Source organism: Sinocyclocheilus anshuiensis, unplaced genomic scaffold, assembly GCF_001515605.1.
Source record: "Sinocyclocheilus anshuiensis isolate Anshui unplaced genomic scaffold, SAMN03320099.WGS_v1.1 scaffold38, whole genome shotgun sequence".
NCBI classification, from domain to species: domain Eukaryota; kingdom Metazoa; phylum Chordata; class Actinopteri; order Cypriniformes; family Cyprinidae; genus Sinocyclocheilus; species Sinocyclocheilus anshuiensis.
Window position 1 is genome coordinate 3004167 of NW_015544213.1, and position 7593 is coordinate 3011759.

The following is a 7593-nucleotide window of genomic DNA, read 5'->3' on the forward strand; positions in this document are numbered from 1 at the left end:
AAAAAAAAAAAAATTAGTCTAAAATACTTAACACCCACAAAAAAAAAAAAAAATCCAAATGACTACCAGTCTCCACATTTTTTAAGTTGACTGGTCCTAAGACAAACATGAATGTGGAATGACAGTCTGGTTCGTGAGAAATGAAACTTAACACACACCACATCCCTACAATACATGATCTCCTACATAAAGATCAGTGTGATGATGGGGGCTAAGATGAGGTCATCATCTCAATAGCGCGAGTGTGTGAAGTCCTTTTAAAAATGCCATTAATGGTCCTGTGTCTCTTTACATTGTTAGTGTTTATGGTTTTGTTGACTTTGGTGCAGTTTATTAGGCTTATGTTTCAATTATGTTTAATCCAGTACATTATCCTCTAATATTAATTTAGAAGACAGGCAGTAAAGATATTATATTTGTGTTGAATCCTCTCAGGTGCACATGTCAGAGGTCATCGCAATGCTAATGTCTACTACAATTTCCCAAAGATGTATTGTCCCTCATTAACCACAGAGACAGGTTGTAGTTATGTATTTTTTGTTATTTAATTGTTAAAATCTGTGTCTGTTTCAGTATTGTGAATTGTTAGCTTACCTGCTGTCTACACTCTAAAAAATGCTGGGTTGTTTCAACCCAACTTTGGGTCAAATATGGACTAACCCAACCGTTGGGTTAAATTTTTACATTAAATTTTTAACCCAAAAGTTGGGTTAGTCCATATTTGACCCAAAGTTGGGTTGAAACAGAAGAGTGTATCTTGAACTGCATTTATTTTTCTTACCCAATTAGCAAATTTCCACATTTTTAGAATGTTTTAGAAATTATTTCTAATAAATAGAAATAAACAATTAAAGATATATTCTCTGTAAACAAATCTTATTTACTTTTGCTTCTGTCCAAAGTTGGGTTGAAACAGCCCAGCATTTTTTAGAGTATACTCACCATATCCTGTTCCTGTGACTCCTCAAAGGAGGGGGCGGGACTACAGCTCCTCTTTTTCTGGTGTTGGGTAAAACCATGACAACTGGTAGGGGAGGGAACTTAACTTTTGGTGATATGGACATGAGATGTTGTATGGTGTTGAGTATATTTTGTATAAGGTTTTTGAGGAAAACATTCCAGGATTTTTCTCCATATAATGGATTTTAATAGTGGCCAATGGGCTGAAGATCCAAATTGCAGTTTCAGTGCAGCTTCAAAGGGTTCGAAACGATCCCAGCCGAGGAATAAGAGTCTTATCTAGTGTCGAGCCCTTTGAAGCTGCACTGAAACTGATTTTTGGACCTTCAGTCCATTGGCCACCATTGAAATCCATTATATGGAGAAAAATCCTGGAATGTTTTCCGCAAAAACCTTAATTTCTTTGCGACTGAAGAAAGAAAGACATGAACATCTCGGATGACATGGGGGTGAACAAATGATCAGGAAATCTTTACTCTGGAAGTGAACTAAAACTTGGCTATACAAACATTAATGGCACATGCAAACATTATGGGAATGTTATTTTTGAATGTTCTCTGGACATTTTGAAACCAATAGTAACATTTAAAAAAAACATTAGATGAATGTCCACCTAAAATGTTTCAGAACGTTCCATGAATGATGTATAAATACCGTTTTTGTGCTAACGTTTTGAGAACATGAATGAACGTTCTATTAACATTACTGGAAGAACATTTGTTTGTTAACTTTGAGAGAACCTTGCCAAAACATTAGCCAGCTGGGTCCCGAACTAACAAAAATATGTGTTCTAAGTATGTAAGTTACAAGAGCGTTATTCCTGAAGGTTCTTTGAATGTTCAAAACATCCAATTTTTAAAATATTTTAGAAATGTTTTTTTTCTTGGTTATGTGAACATTAAGGGAACATTCCATTTGATCATCAACTTACGAAAAGCATTTCAAATCATCTACCCAAAAAAGGTTGGTAAGTGTGACATCCCTGACCAAACTCTTGCTTTTTTGAGTTGATGTTAATGATCTTCATTCGCACCATTAAAGAAAGACACGACGAGGGCGATTTTAGCACAAAAACAGTACATTTAATTCAAGTGTTCCCCAGCACAAGTGCACAGGAAAGGAGCCGTAGTGTTCGGCCATCTCTCCTTTCACTGCGTACAGAGAGAATTATGGGAGGATGAACTGCTACTATAACACTCCAAAGACCATCGAAACACAACAGAACTACAGCCTCACCAAGAGAGGGAGAGAGGGCGAGGATAAATGTGTTACAGCGGATGAGGAAAAAGTATAAGAGAGAGACCTGTGGACTGATCAGTTGGATGAGGCTGTAGGGCAATAAATATTGAGACAACGACAATCATATATAAAAAAACATTACAGTCTGATCTTAGCAAGAGTACATGGAGGGAGTCTGTCGAAAGGAATGTTTTGCCATCACTTCCAAGCAGTTACGTAACAGTGTACAGTAATGCTGCCTTCAAGTCCTCTGAGGAAGCTTCTACTTACGAGTTTGAAAGTCGATGCAAAGTGATTGGAATAACATGTATCTCATATTTCACTTCCTGACAAACACAAGAAGCGTTTCAGCAGAAAATGAAGAGTAGAAGATGTGCATTAGGTGCGTTTTTTTGACACTACTGCCGGGAATGATGGGAAATGTAGTCCCCCCCCATAAACTGGTTAATTTAGTATTTTCCGATACGCTAGTTTTCACATCATATGCATACAAACTAAATTATGCAGTCAGCTATTGCAATGAAAACCAAATTATGACCAGATCGATTAACTGACACAAAACCCAAAAATTCAAGAAAATCCAGAATTTCTCAACGGTAAGTACTTGACTCGTAACTACGATCGTTCCGACGTGACCTGAAGGCAGCATGCGAATACAGTATGAATGAATGTTTCTTACTGAGAGGCACATACTACAGTAATGTCTAAGCTAAAACACATGAATCTGTACATTTTTATTTGTCTTTTTTACTTTGACATTTTCATCAAGTACAAAGTTAAAATGTCTTTTGTTAATATATTCATAAAAGAGTAAAATAATAGTGCTTTTTCAAGACTACACAACATAAAAACAGTCATTGTCAAGACCAAGTCACTTCTCAGCGATATATTTTCATGTCATTCTTTTCTCGTTCATCATTTAAGAATAAATTGTATAGCACCTTTTTGAAACAACCTTCTCTTATTCCGGATATTATTCATGAAATAACCTCACGCAAGACCCCGCCTCCTTTAAAGCTGACAAAAGGTTACTGGTCGGCTCTTGAGCGGATCACAAGTCAATCATCTTCCCCAATGGGGTTCATAAATAGAAAATAATTCTCTGGTAATTGCATTAATTGGCCACACCCATCACTAGCTCACAGGACCGCCTTCGACTCCACCCCCTTTATTACAACAGCCATGCATATAATCATACACTAGCCAATAATCACGTCAGAATTACTCTAAATGAATTTAAAAACACCCAGCACACAAAATGTAATACATTTCTAAAAAAAGAGGCAAACTTATCAATGTACAATTCATTTACCACTGAAGTCTCGACTAATAACAATCAAACCTCACGTTGCGTTACGAGATTCACCAACCTTCACCAAACAAACACAAACAGACTCTAAGGCTACGAGCAGTTCGACCCAGCACAGTGCCACAAAGATCCTGCTAAAGGAGTCAGATTCTACCAAGCCAACCTTAAAAGGAGAACATCCTGCATTTTAGATGTTTCCCGGAAGCGAAATGCTCTGCCTCTAAATGATACCGGAGCAAAATCTGAAATTATTGGGTTAGCGTTAAAAGAAAAATAGTTCACACAAAAATGAAACTTTACTGAAAAATTCCTCACCCTCAGGCACTCCAAGATGTAGATGAGTTTGTTTCTTCATCAGAACAGATTTGGAGAAATTTAGCATTGCATCACTTGCTCACCAATGGATCCTATGCAGTGAATGGGTGCCGTCAGAACGAGTTTAGGGTCAGATTTGTCTTAAAAACTCAGAAGACATCATGCTGGTTATGGAAGTGCATGTTCTTCTGAGAGGTTTCTGGAGAGTGTTTTCATAACATTTTTGGCAACAAAAATCGACAGTCTCTCTGCAAGTAATTTCTAGACAGAATACGCTGACTTTTTGCATTTAAACTTGTCAAATGGATCTGAGAGAACTCAAAACTTACTGTATTCTGAAATTAGATAAAAATCGCCTGAAATGCGATAATGTATATTGAATCATGTTTGCCCAAAGTGAATTACTATCAAACAACAATCCAATCAAACGTCTAAATAGCAGGATGTTTTCCTTTAAGTTCAGTTTCTTAGCATGAGTTAAAGCAGAAGTTTACTATAACCTGTGGGCCATAAGCATATTTCAGAATCAACTGATATAACAATTCAGATCTGAATCTAAACTGCAAACAAAACCATCTTTCAGGTAATGAGTTGGCTGACCAGCTTTCAACACGTCAGTCAAAAGTTCGAAGAAATGAGCAACCCCCAAATAAGAAGTAGTCCAATGTGCTAGCTTGGTTAGAGAGAAACCAAAAACGTTTTATTTCACGGTTGAAATGTGATCTGTATAAACTCTTCCCTCCAGCGAGGGCCAACTGAATGAGCAAATTCGTACAAAAATCCTTTATTTTCGAAGCACCAGAGTCCTGTTTATTTCAGATGTGAAACAGGATTATCAAACAGCACACATAGTAGAGTTTTACAGTAATCCAGTTTGCACGCAATCCAAGTGTGAACTCTCCACTTGCACCACAAGAGGACTCTGGATTCTGGGAGCACCATGTGACCAGCTTTTATGACATCACACAGATGGGCCACTTTCCCAGAATCCCGAGCAAAGGAGCACTGAATATGCCAAGACTGTCAAAAACCATGAATGGCAGAAACACAATACTAGTCAGCCTGTAGATTAGCACGTAGGCTGATTCGTATGCAGTTCAGCATGAGAGAGAACGGCCATGTTCACATCGCAAGAGCCTGATTCAGAATCGGAATTTTTTAAAATCAATTTTGTCACATTTTTTTTTTAACAATAAATCTGCTTATTTTCAAATTACACTTTGAATCCCAGATTTTCAGTGTGGCCACTGACTTTAAGACAGCACAGTTTTTCTATAAAGACATTTGAATACATTTAGTTTATTTACATATTTTATGTAAATATTACAATCTCATATAGTAGAATTTAAAAATTATTCAAATTTATGCCAAGGTTAAATCAACCATGCAATTATCCTAAAAGTTTGTGGTCGGTAAGATTTTTCATAAGAAGTCTCTTATGCTCACTAATGCTGCATTTATTTGATCAAAAATACAGTAAAAACTATTTAAAATAGCTGTTTTCTATTTGAATAAAATTTGATTTATTTCTGTGATGCACAGCTGAATTTTCAGCATTACTCCAGTCGTCAGTGTCACATCAAGAAACATTTCTTACTATTATCAGTGTTGAAAACAGTTGTGCTGCTTCATATTTTCTGAAAAATTGAGTGACATTTTTGACGATTGTTTGATGAATAGAAAGTTCCATTATTTATTAAGACCAGCATTTACTTTAAATACTGTATAAATCTTATGTAACATTATAAATGTCTTCATTGTCACATTTAATCAATTTATTAATTCATCCTTGCTGATTAAACACATTAATCTTTCAAAAAAAAAAAAAAAAATCTTTTTGACCCCAAACTTTTGACCAGTAGTGAATGTTAACAATTGCATGAACCACATTGCATGTGTTCCGTGATTAATTTCCACATATGAAAATGTCTCAAATGGAAGATGATAACATGATTTTTCCTCAAAATCATCAAATCTGGGCCAAAAATGACAACTGCGGTGTGAACGTAGCCGAGCTGAACCTGAAGCAGAACGCAAGCCAGGAGAGAGTGAGAGAGAGAACAAAGCACCATGAAGCTGCACCATTGAATTTCTGCACCAACAGTAGAAACACATGCAGGGGCTAAAAACAACACAACATCCCTGATACCTGACTGAACACAGACAAACCCAAAATACAGTAAGAGTGGTGGTATCTGGACTGAAATGTTGAGCAAAAATCTGGCAGAATCGGATGCAAGTAATTCCATTTCTACATGAGGAAGGTCGGTGTGTGTTGCTGGCGGAATTTAGCCTCAGAGACGACAGCAAACAACATGATCTTATAAAGAAAATAAACTGCTCTCACAAAGGAGTAGTTCACCCAAAAATGAAACCTACGTCAAGACTTATTCACCCTCATCAAAGTAATACTACAGTGACCAAAGACTCGTCGTGTTTTGTTTAAGTTTGGAAGGCTGATTTGCAGATCACGCTCTTGAAGGGTTGTCCACTTATTATAAGCAATGCTTATTAAGCGTCTTTGGGCTTGTCTTCACTCATAAAGTGATCCAGTTTGTAGAGTAAATAAAGTAGGCAGGTGCATGTCACATTATTTTGGTATATGGCTTATTTACAAGATTTACAAGCATTTGTATTTAAGCTCATTACGGGCTTGTCGTCATTTGCTGTTTTTTTATAGCAAGATCTGGCAACACTAATAAGTCAAACCGTACCTCGTTCACTGTGATTTCTTGCATTGCACATAAAGAAAAGACACAACTCTAACACAGGTTTAAATACTTCATGAACAACTAGTTGTTGAGTTTGGTTCTGTACCAGTGTTGCCAACGATGAAAGGAAAACCGCAGAAAAAAATGGGCCAGTTTTGATTAGCAATTGGGCTGGCTTTGTTTCACAGACCTGGCAACCCTGTTCCATGCACGCTACATAGAATTTTCGTAAATGCGGCTGAATTTTTCAAGAGTTAATTTGGTTGTAAAATGCGATTGTTGTAAATTATTTAACTGTGTATGTAGAGAACTGGTTTAAGCATTAAAATGTGAACTGACAACCAAATTTAGCTGCAGTGTGTATGTGGCCGGAAAGTCAGGTTAGGAATGACACGAGGGTAAGTAAATGATGACAGAATTTACATTTTTGGGTGAACTGTCCTTTTAAGGTGTATGAGTGTGTAACACAGCTCTCAGCTTGTGTGTGTGTGTGTGTGTGTGTGTGTAATGGGACACAGCTCTCTCATATGTGCCCTATAGGCTCCAGCTGAAAGGCATCATATGGGACTGTGTGCTGCGTTTGTATTGCTGAGAGAGAGACAGGGAGACTAAGAGAGAGAGAGAGAGAGAGAGAGAGCACCATAGTGGAGTTAGTTATGAGTGAGTAGTTCTTGTAGTTTAGTAGTACCGTATTAAGAGCACAACCTGTAAACAGTGTATTGTTGATTCTTCAAGCCCATCTTCTCTCTCACTGGAAATGTGTGTTTATGTGTGAAAATGATGTTTGTGTAGACGTTACAGACACGTATACTAACCAGGCACAACATGACAAAGCAATAAGTGATAAATTGCATTTCTTCCATGTAATTCTGACACTTCATCCTAACTAGATGTGATTTACCTGATTTCTATTTGTGTAATAGTAGAAATAATGGGTAGCACTGCTGAATCAATCTCATGAAAATACGCCCATAGTCAAATTTCATCCAAAGAAAAAAATGAATACATTTTGTTTTTCCTTAGCCCATTTTAGAACCTTTTTTTTTTTTTTTTGATTTT